The sequence below is a fragment of the Populus nigra genome, chromosome 1 (genome assembly GCF_951802175.1).
Source record: "Populus nigra chromosome 1, ddPopNigr1.1, whole genome shotgun sequence".
In the NCBI taxonomy this organism is placed as follows: domain Eukaryota; kingdom Viridiplantae; phylum Streptophyta; class Magnoliopsida; order Malpighiales; family Salicaceae; genus Populus; species Populus nigra.
Window position 1 is genome coordinate 12,135,435 of NC_084852.1, and position 10,755 is coordinate 12,146,189.

Consider the following 10,755-nt stretch of genomic DNA (forward strand, 5'->3'; position numbering starts at 1 on the left):
CCTCCTAACAGTTACCCCTCCAAATTTTTATTATTGAATATTTTTTTAAATAATGTAATTCTATAAAAGACCCACTCCATCACAACTTCTCGAATAAACCTTAAAATTAATATAAAAGCAGAAAAAACCTAAAAATAAAGGAAAAGTAATAAATAAATAAAAAATTATTAAAAATAAAATTTAATTTAAGAAAAAATAAAAATAACCGAGAAATTTTTCTCTTAAAACCCACTCCATCACAAATGGGATGTTGATGGCTAGTCTTAACGAAAAGCCAGGGGTGGCAGGGATTGGTGGGGTTTTGAGAAACTCAAGTGGAGACTTTCTGTGTATTTCCTCCTGTCATATTTGTATCGGGGAGCCAAATATGGCTGAGCTTAATGCCATTGCTAAGGCTTTGAAGATCCCAGTCTCCGAAATGGGTGTTAATGGTTCAGCCGTGTGTGTGTGTGTGTAGAATCAGACTCCATTAATGCTTTAGCTTGCGCCAATTTGATTGCAGGGCGTTTAGGCTTAGCTGCAATTAATTAATACTTGTTCAACGATATAATAATAACCTTGCAGCTCCAGAAAACAGAGTAAATAGTTTATTCCAGGCAAATCCTTCTGATCTGTCTAGGATGATTCGGATTGAATAATTTATATCAAACTTGTTGAAATAGAACGAGGTAAGATCCAACTACTCATATCACACATGGAGTAATGCGAAAATGAAGTAGAACGAGATGCTATCCAACTACAGGACAAGTATGATTATCAAATAAAGATTCCTGTCCTGAGCGGCTGACGCTAAGGTTAGCCTCACAACTTCAACTGAAACTAGATCATATATAGAAGAGAGAAGCAAATTTACCAACCAACACTCGATAATGGAGCAGCTTCAAATTCCCACCTCCTTGGTCCTTCTCTCATCACTCCTCTTTATCTTCATGGTATTAAGGATACTCAAAAAGTCGAAAACCAAAGCCTTCACTCCAAATCTACCCCCAGGTCCACGGAAGCTTCCTGTGATAGGAAACTTGCACCAGTTATTTTGTTCTCTACCCCATCACCGCCTGCGAGACTTGGCCGAGAAACATGGACCTATTATGCACCTTCAACTCGGCCAAGTTCAGACCATTGTTATTTCTTCTCCAGAAACTGCTGAACAAGTGATGAAAGTCCATGATATCAACTTTGCTCATAGGCCCCGTCTCCTTGTAGGACAAATCATCTTTTATAACTGCACAGACATAGCGACTGCAGCATATGGAGACTACTGGAGGCAGTTGCGGAAAATTTCCATCGTGGAGCTATTAAGTCCTAAACGTGTGTAATCTTTTAGATCTATCAGGGAGGAAGAGGTATCCATTCTTATTGGAAGTATTTCTTCTAGTGCAGGATATCAATAATCAACCTTAGCAGGATGCTGTTTTCTGTAGCATATAACATCACTACGAGAGCAGCCTTCAGTAAATTGCGGAAAGAGGAAGAGATATTCGTTCCGCTTGTTGAGGGAATAATACAGGTGGGAGCAGGTTTCAATATAGGTGATCTTTTCCCTTCCATCAAATTGCTTCCATGGATAACTGGGATGAGATCCAGAATGGAAAGGTTGCATCAAGAAGCTGACAGGATACTTGAAAGCATTATCAAAGAGCATAGAGCTCGCAAAGCGGAGGGCAATTCTAGTAACGAGAGTAAAGCAGATGATCTTGTAGATGTTCTTCTAGATCTCCAGGAACATGGGAACCTCGCCTTCTCCTTAACTACCGATAATATTAAGGCAGTCATCCTGGTAAGTGTTTGTATTGCTGTACATTTGGTTTTGCATGGTCTCAATATTTGCTTACCTCAATTTGATTATCGTGTCTCGCACTCAGGACCTTTTCATTGCTGGGACTGAGACATCATCAACTATTCTAGAATGGGCAATGTCAGAGCTGCTAAAGCACCCTGAAGTGATGGAAAAGGCTCAAACAGAGGTACGAGAGGTCTTTGGCAAAGATGGAAGTGTCGGTGAATTAAATTACTTGAAGATGGTTATCAGAGAAACTATGAGATTACACCCTCCTCTCCCTTTGCTGTTTCCAAGAGAATGTCGAGAGGAATGTGGAATCAACGGATACAATATTCCCATTAAATCCAGAGTCCTAGTTAATGTATGGGCAATCGGAAGGGATTCAAATTATTGGGTTGAAGCTGAGAGATTCCAACCAGAGAGATTTCTTGATAGCTCGATTGATTATAAAGGGGTTAATTTTGAGTTTACCCCATTTGGTGCTGGAAGAAGGATGTGTCCAGGCATTCTGTTCGGCATAAGTAACGTCGATCTTCTACTAGCAAATTTGCTCTACCATTTTGACTGGAAGCTCCCCGGTGACATGAAGCCAGAAAGTCTAGACATGTCTGAAGCTTTTGGTGCCACGGTTAGAAGAAAAAATGCTCTGCATTTAACTCCTATTTTGCACCATCCTCATCCTGTTAGATCTTGAAAATCACAAGGAAAATGATCTTAAATCTGCTTTTGTTATGTGTTACCTTATGCCAAAGGTGTTGCCCAGTCACGATAAGAATAGTAATAAAAAGCTGCTTATTTTTCAGTGTTATCTTTAACTTTTCCCAGAACTTATAATAATCCTACACTATAAATGCTTTGTATTTAACTGCTTCTCTTATCGGGTTAAACCTAACTGTTCTAACATAAAAAAAAAAACTATCTTTTTAATATCAGGAATACATTTTACATATAAATTCGTAATCTCATATACTAAAAGACAACAAAATATTTTTGGGTATTTTTGAAATATTAGCCTAGTTCTTATAACTTTAATAAACTGGTTATTAAAGGCAAAATGCATGCTGAACATATATTTTTTTTAATTTTTATTGTATGAAAATACGATACAATTTTTTTTTTTTTTTTATCTTTGAGAGACTTGGTCGTATGCATGAAAACAAAATATTTTTTTTCTTTTATAATTTTTTTGCAATGTTTCGATGAAAATCGAGAATTTTAAGACCGTATTTTGTATCTTTACGGTATAAAAGTACAAACCAATATTAAGCAAAGTTGATAGAAAAATACGCGGGAAAATCATAATTTTTTTAAAAGACTTTTTTGGTTTTTTTTTTATTTTTTTGGACTGGGCCTAACCCGGCCCAACCATTTTGGTCTAGGCCAGTTCTGTCTGGCCTAGTGAACATGGATAACTCTCCACTGTTCACGTAAACGGTGGAGGTTGCACGTAGAGAAGGAGAGAAGGAAAATAAAGGAGGGGGAAGCTGACATGCGGTGGCGGTGTTGTTGTTGACAGTGGGCGAAGAGGAGGACTGACAGTGGTTTGCGGTGGACGCTGCTGGTTGTTCTTCCTCCTTCTCTGTATTTTCCTTCTACCTTTCTTCTGCTATCTCTTCTCCTTCCCTCTATTTTTCTGTTCTTCTCTTTTTGTTCTTTGGTATTCGCGGTGCTGCTGACGGCAACGTTGAGGCGGCTGGCGAAGGTTCGCGATGAGGAAATGGTGGCAGTTGCTACGGTTCTTTTTTTTCCCTGTGCAGAGACACCAACCTCCTCTTTTCTCTTTCTTATTTTCCTTTGTTTTCCTCCATTTGATTTCTCTATATTCTCTCGTCTTCTCATTTTTTTCATCCTTAGCAAGGTTTTTTTTTCCTCCCCTCTTCTATTCCTTTTTGGTGGTATTTATAGGGGTAGGGAGAGCGGGATCGACTGTAACAACCCTAATTTTTCTATTAGTTTATCCGTTAATCTCCCCCCTATAAAGGGTAGATGGAGCAAAAAAAAAAAAAAATTTCTCTCACCGAAATTTCTAACGAAATTTCGGCAGAGTCTCCTCTATACCGGGAGATCCCAAGTTATCGACAATGTACCCTGCACACATTTAGAATCACATCTCATCCACAATCACATCCATGTTTAGTACAATCAACTACATAATTCATTCCAGATTATGCTCAGGACCATATTCATTCCCAAACTCCATCTTACATCACACGCATAAGTTAATAATTAAAATAGCCAAATTCGAGCATGAAGATTGCATATATATATATATATAACACAACACAATTTAATATTCTAACATAGTCTAGTACATTCTAATATCTCAAGCATAGGTTGATACATTTAATATTTCAGAAACAAAATATTACGAATATAATATTCTATACAGGTTACATGTTTACTGCATGACAAAATTACACCACAAGTCCCTAAGTTCTTAACTTATACAAAAAGAGATCAAAGAACTTAAAATCTATTCCTGACATGAATGGGAGGGACCTGCAAAAATATAAATTTTCCATATAATTAAAAATAAATGATTAAAAAATACAAGCAATTTACGGAAGAAAAATTAAACAGCATATCTATCTACTTAAATCATAAACCCCTTTTAATGGTTATATAAGAATTCTCCTTTTTTTTTTGCTTTATTTTATATTATAACAATATTTTGAATTATTATAAACCCCCCTTCTTTGTACATTTTATTCTCGGGCTTCACAATCTTCCCTCCTAATAAAAATTTCATCCCCGAAATTTAAACTGCATACCTGACTCAAGGAATAGTTGGGGGTATTTTTCCTTAATCTCTGATTCTCTCTCCCACGTTTCTTCCTCAATTTGTGAGTTCCTCCACAACACTCTGACTAGTGATACTCTCTTATTCACTCTGATCCATGATCTTGACTGGCCTGGTTTCGAGTGTCAAGTTTTCTTTTACTTCCATAGGAACTGGAGGTAACACTCGGGAAGGATCCACTTCCGCCTTCCGTAATAATGATACATGAAATACATTGTGAATCTTCTCTAGGTGTGCCGGTAGCTTCAAGCGGTAAGCAACCAGCCCTATCCTAGCTATCACCTCAAATGGGCCAATGTACCTCGGAGCAAGCTTTCCTTTCATTTCAAACCGAATGATGCCCTTCCACGGTGCCACCTTTAAGAATACTCTATCCCCTATTTGGAATTCTAAAGGTCTCCTCCGGTTATCTAAATAACTCTTATGTCTATCTTGGGCTTCCTTCATTCTTTGCCTGATAACCCTTACTTTATCAGTTGTTATTTCTACCATTTCAGGACCCAGGAGTTTCCTTTCTCCAATTTCATCCCAGCATATCGAAGTGCGACATTTTCTCCCATAAAGGGCTTCATATGGAGCCATCCCGATAGTAGCTTGGTAACTATTATTATACGTGAACTCTACCAACGGTAAGAAGTCTTCCTAGCCCCAAACTCTAGCACACATGACCTTAGAAGGTCTTCAAGTGTTTGGATAGTTCTTTCAGATTGGCCATCTATCTGGGGGTGGAATGTCGTGCTCAGGTTTACCTCGGTTCCTAAAGCTCATTGTAAGCATGGCCATAACCTCAAGGTAAATCTCGGGTCTCGTTCTGACACCATTGATATGGGCACTCCGTGTAGTCTAATCACTTCGTTCACGTATAATTTGGCTAACTTGTCTACGGGGTTTGTCATTTTGATGGGCAAGAACAGAGTCAACTTTGTCAGTCGATCTACCACTACCCATATAGCATCATTGCCCTTTTTCCCCTTTAGCAAGCCGGTTACAAAGTCCATGGCTATATTTTCCCATTTCCATTCTGGAATTGGTAGTGGTTGTAATTCTCCTGCCGGCCTTTAATGTTCTATCTCTGTTGACATATCCCACATCTTGACATATATTCCGTTATCTCCTTCATATTTGGCCACCAGTAATACTCCCTAAGATCCCTATACATCTTGGTGCTCCCAGGATGGGTTGCAAACCGAGATTCATGAGCTTCCTTCAATATCTCATCCTTTAAGGTCTTATTCTCAGGCACGTAAACTCGTTTTCCCATCGCCACCAACCCTCCTGGCAACACTTGAAGGAATAACTCTTTGCCTTGCTTTATCTTTTCCTTGATTTTCCTTACACCCTCATCCGCCAACTGAACTTCTAGAACTTTATCCCGTAACACCGATCTAATCTTCATATGAGCTAGTAGTGACCCTTCAGGACCCACACTTAATTGTATTCCCATCCTTTTTAATTCCCTCACATTCCTTTGTTCTGAAGTTTCTATATCACCCATCACTGCTTTCCCTTTTCGACTTAATGCATCTGCCACTACATTGGCTTTGCCAGGATGGTAATCAATTATGCAATCATAGTCCTTTATCAATTCCACCCACCTCCTCTGCCGCATGTTTAGTTCCTTCTACGACATTAAATACTTCAAACTTTTATGGTCGGTGAAAATCTGCACTTGTGTTCCATACAAGTAATGTCTCCATACTCGTAAGGCAAATACTACTACTGCAAGTTCCAAGTCATGGACCGAATAATTCACTTCATGCAGCTTTAGCTGTCTGGAAGCATATGCGATCACCTTCCCATGCTGCATCAATACGCATCCCAAACCCCTGCTTGAGGCATCACTGTAAACAATGAACCCTTCTGTTCCAGAATGAAGGGCCAAAACAGGGGCTGATGTAAGCCTTCTTTTCAACTCCTGGAAACTCTCCTCACATTCCTTTGACCAATTAAACCTTACCTCTTTACTAGTCGACTTGGTCAGAGGCGATGCTATTGTAGAAAATCCTTCAATAAACCTCCTATAATACCCTGCGAGGCCCAAGAAACTTCGAATTTCGGTCACATTTGTGGGCTTCTCCCACTTTAGAACTGCCTCTACTTTTCCTGGATCCACACATATTCCTCCAGCTGAGATAACATGTCCCAAAAATATCACCTCTTTGAGCCAGAACTCACATTTATCCAATTTCGCATACAATTTATTTTCTCTCAATATTTCTAACACCTTCCTTAAGTGCTTCTCGTGCTCCAGATAAGAGCTCGAATATATCAGTATATCATCAATAAACACTACCACACATTTATCCAAATAAAACCGGAACACTCAATTCATTAGATCTATAAATATTGTAGGGGCATTAGTTAACCCAAATGGCATTACTAAGAATTCATAATGGCCATAGCGAGTTCTAAAGGCAGTCTTCTGTATGTCATGTTCTCTGATTCTTAATTGATGATACCCCGATCTCAAATCTATCTTCGAGAATACTCTCGCACCCTTCAACTGATCAAACAGGTCATCTATCCGTGGTAGCGGATACTTGTTCTTTACCGTCACTTTGTTCAGTTGACGATAATCAATACATAACCTGAATGTACCATCCTTCTTCTTTACAAATAACATCGGGGCTCCCCAAGGTGAATCGCTCGGCCGTATGAATCCTTTGTCCAACAACTCTTGAAGCTGGATCTTCAATTTGGCTAGTTCTATAGGGGCCATTCTATAAGGGGACTGTGCTATAGGGTTGACTCCTGAAAGAGTCTCAATGGAAACCTCAATTTCCCTGATTGGAGGTAGTTCTGGTAATTCCTCTGGAAACATGTCTGGAAATTCTTTTACAATAGGGATATTTGTTAATTCTATGCTTCCCTTCTTTAATTCTCTCACATGAGACAACCAGGCAGGGCATCCCTTTCTAATCAGTTTTCCGGCCGTCATGACCGAGATTATGGAGTTTGGAATTACCCTCCTCTCTCCCCTGAATACTACCCTTTTTCCACTCATATCTTGGAGGTTTACAGTCTTTGTGAAACAATCTACTCGTGCTCTATGTCTACTCAACCAATCCATTCCCAGTATCAAGTCAAAATCATCTAATGCTAAAGGCATGAGATCTGCCCTTAGCTCTGCCCCCTCAATGTTTAGTATCACTCCCTTGTATACCTCATCAATGTTTATATTTTTCCCTAAAGGTGTACTAACTACCATTCCCACATTCAATCTACTTGGTAACACATTTAAATTTCTAGTAATTCGATGGGACACAAAAGAATGACTGGCCCCAGGATCAATTAAAGCATAAGCTTGTATTAAACTTAATCGTAGTGTACCTGCTACGACATCTGGCATTGCCCCCATATCTTCCTGGGTCATGTGGTATATCCTGCCCCGAGTCCTTTCCTCCTGGAATCTGGATCGGCCTTTGTTAGCACTTGTCCCTGACTGAGTAGGTCGTACAGGCCGATCAACTGTCACTGACTGTTGCTGGCTTTGGGTAGCCATCCCCTGTCCATGTACTCCTTCAGTGACTCTATGTGGACATTCTTTCTTTCTATGACCCGTTTCCCCACAATGGAAACAACCTCTTCCCAAATACTGGCAGTCCCTCCATCGATGCCCTTCCCCTCTACAAATATAGCATCTTCCTGGTGTGGCTAAACAATCCCCGGGGTGTTTCTGATTACATCTCATGCATATCGGGTAGATATGTCCTCTATGCTCCATGGAACCCCCTATAACACTTGCCCCTTGGCAAGTCTGACCTCCCACGGATCCCCCAACATTAACTCGTCTAACTCCTCCTGAACTCCCACCATGAACAAAACTCCCCCTTTTTTCAGTAATGGCCTGAATGATGACCCACTCTTTCCTTTCTTTAGAGGAGGATTCCTTCCTATAGGAAGTGTGAAATCCCTTCTTTTGAATCCCGTGGTCTGACTCTGTTCACTTATTGGCCTTGGTGTGTCATTCATTACTCTTTCTATACCCTAAGCAGCTCGCACTAACTCTCGAATCGACTGAAACTGCATAGCCACCAAAATTAATTTAAGCTCTTGCCTGAGTCCATCCCGAAACCGTTCCACTCGATGATGCTCAGTGGGAAGATGGGTGGTGGCAAAGATAGATAAATCCTGGAACCTCCTTTCATACTCCAAGACAGTCATATTCCCCTGTTTCAGATCCAAGAACTCCTGCTCTTTTTCTTTTCGGTGCTGCCAGGAGTAATACTGTTCCTCGAATTCTTCTTGAAAGTTTCTCCACCTCAAATCTTCTCCTGCCCTTCTTTCTCTAATGGTCTCCCACCAGGAGTGGGCACTCTTCATTAACAACTGGGTCACACAATCTACTCGGGTTTCCTCTGGCACCTACATTTGATCTATAACCCTTTCTACCTTCCTTAACCAATGCCCTGCTACTTCGGCGTCTTCTTCCCCTGAATAGGTCGTGCAACCCATTTCTCGCATGCCTTTCACCCATTGAACCAGGGTGATTACTCTTTCCGTCCGAGGAGTAGAATTGGATGCACCTGCAGCCATCCCTGCTGCTACTGCCTTGACCAATTTCTCGAGAAATATGGGGTCCGAATAGGGATTCGGGGTGACCGTTGATGTCACTAGCGGTGGCCTGTCTTCTGATCCTTGGCCACCCAGTGTTTCAGCCAACGACACTTCTGTCCGAGAAGTGACAAGGTCATCCTGATGTCCCCCTGAATCTCCCCTCTCTGAATGGGTCGACGCCACAGATTGATGGGAGGCAGTGCCCATTAATGGGTCTCTTTCGGTTTCATCCCCAGAAAGTGAGTCATACTCTCTTTCTTACACTGGGGACGAAACAGCCCTTGCGGCTTGCCGTGTACGAGCCATCCTGCAACATTTTTTTTTCCAAAATCACATTAGTATTTCAATCCCTGAAACTGCAACCAAATGCTCTAATACCAACTGTAACAACCCCAATTTTTCTATTAGTTTATCCATTAATCTCCCCCTATAAAGGGTAGATGGAGCAAAAAAAAAAAAAATTTTCTCTCGCCGAAATTTCTAACGAAATTTCGGCAGAGTCTCCTCTATACCGGGAGATCCCAAGTTATCGACAATGTACCCTGCACACATTTAGAATCACATCTCATCCACAATCACATCCATGTTTAGTACAATCAACTGCATAATTCATTCCAGATTATGCTCAGGACCATATTCATTCCCAAATTCCATCTTACATCACACGCATAAGTTAATAATTAAAATAGCCAAATTCGAGCATGAAGATTGCATATATATATATATATATATATATATATATATATATATATATATATATATATATATATATGTATATAACACAACACAATTTAATATTCTAACATAGTCTAGTACATTCTAATATCCCAAGCATAGGTTGATACATTTAATATTTCAGAAACAAAATATTACGAATATAATATTCTATACAGGTTACATGTTTACTGCATGACAAAATTACACCACAAATCCCTAAGTTCTTAACTTATACAAAAAGGGATCAAAGAACTTAAAATCTATTCCTGACATGAATGGGAGGGACCTGCAAAAATATAAATTTTCCATATAATTAAAAATAAATGATTAAAAAATACAAGCCATTTACGGAAGAAAAATTAAACAGCATATCTATCTACTTAAATCATAAACCCCTTTTAATGGTTATATAAGAATTCTCTTTTTTTTTTTGCTTTATTTTGTATTATAACAACATTTTGAATTATTATAAACCCCCTCTTCTTTGTACATTTTATTCTCGGGCTTCACATCGACCCTGCCCTGTCCTATTATGGCGTATGGGGAGTGAGGCCACCCTACCCTGCCACGGTGCCAGGGAAGGTGGCCAATAGGGAGCCGTTTGCAGTGCGTGACTCCCCTTGTATTTTCATCATGAGGGGGTGTAGGTTGCGTTGGGTTTTGGGTTTTGACAATGGTTGGGCAAGTGGGGGGGGGGAGAGAGTGAGACAGGAAGAAACAAAAGAAAAAAAACAAAAAGTTTCTCTTCCTCTGTTGCTCGTCCAGGGGAAGAAGAAGAAGAAGAGTACTACTTAAAACGACACTATTTTGTGTTTCTGTCCTTTTTTTGTGTGGGGATCTAAAAATGAATAACAACAGATACCCCCTCTTTAGAATACTTATAGAGCAAAAACTAGTTGAG

The 10,755-nt window shown here is 39.8% G+C and overlaps 1 pseudogene; it reads left to right on the top strand.

The window, feature by feature from the left end:
- Positions 1–695: 695 nt before the first annotated feature.
- LOC133702379 (desmethyl-deoxy-podophyllotoxin synthase-like) lies at positions 696–2,588 on the top strand (annotated as a pseudogene).
- The last annotated feature ends 8,167 nt before the right edge of the window (positions 2,589–10,755 follow it).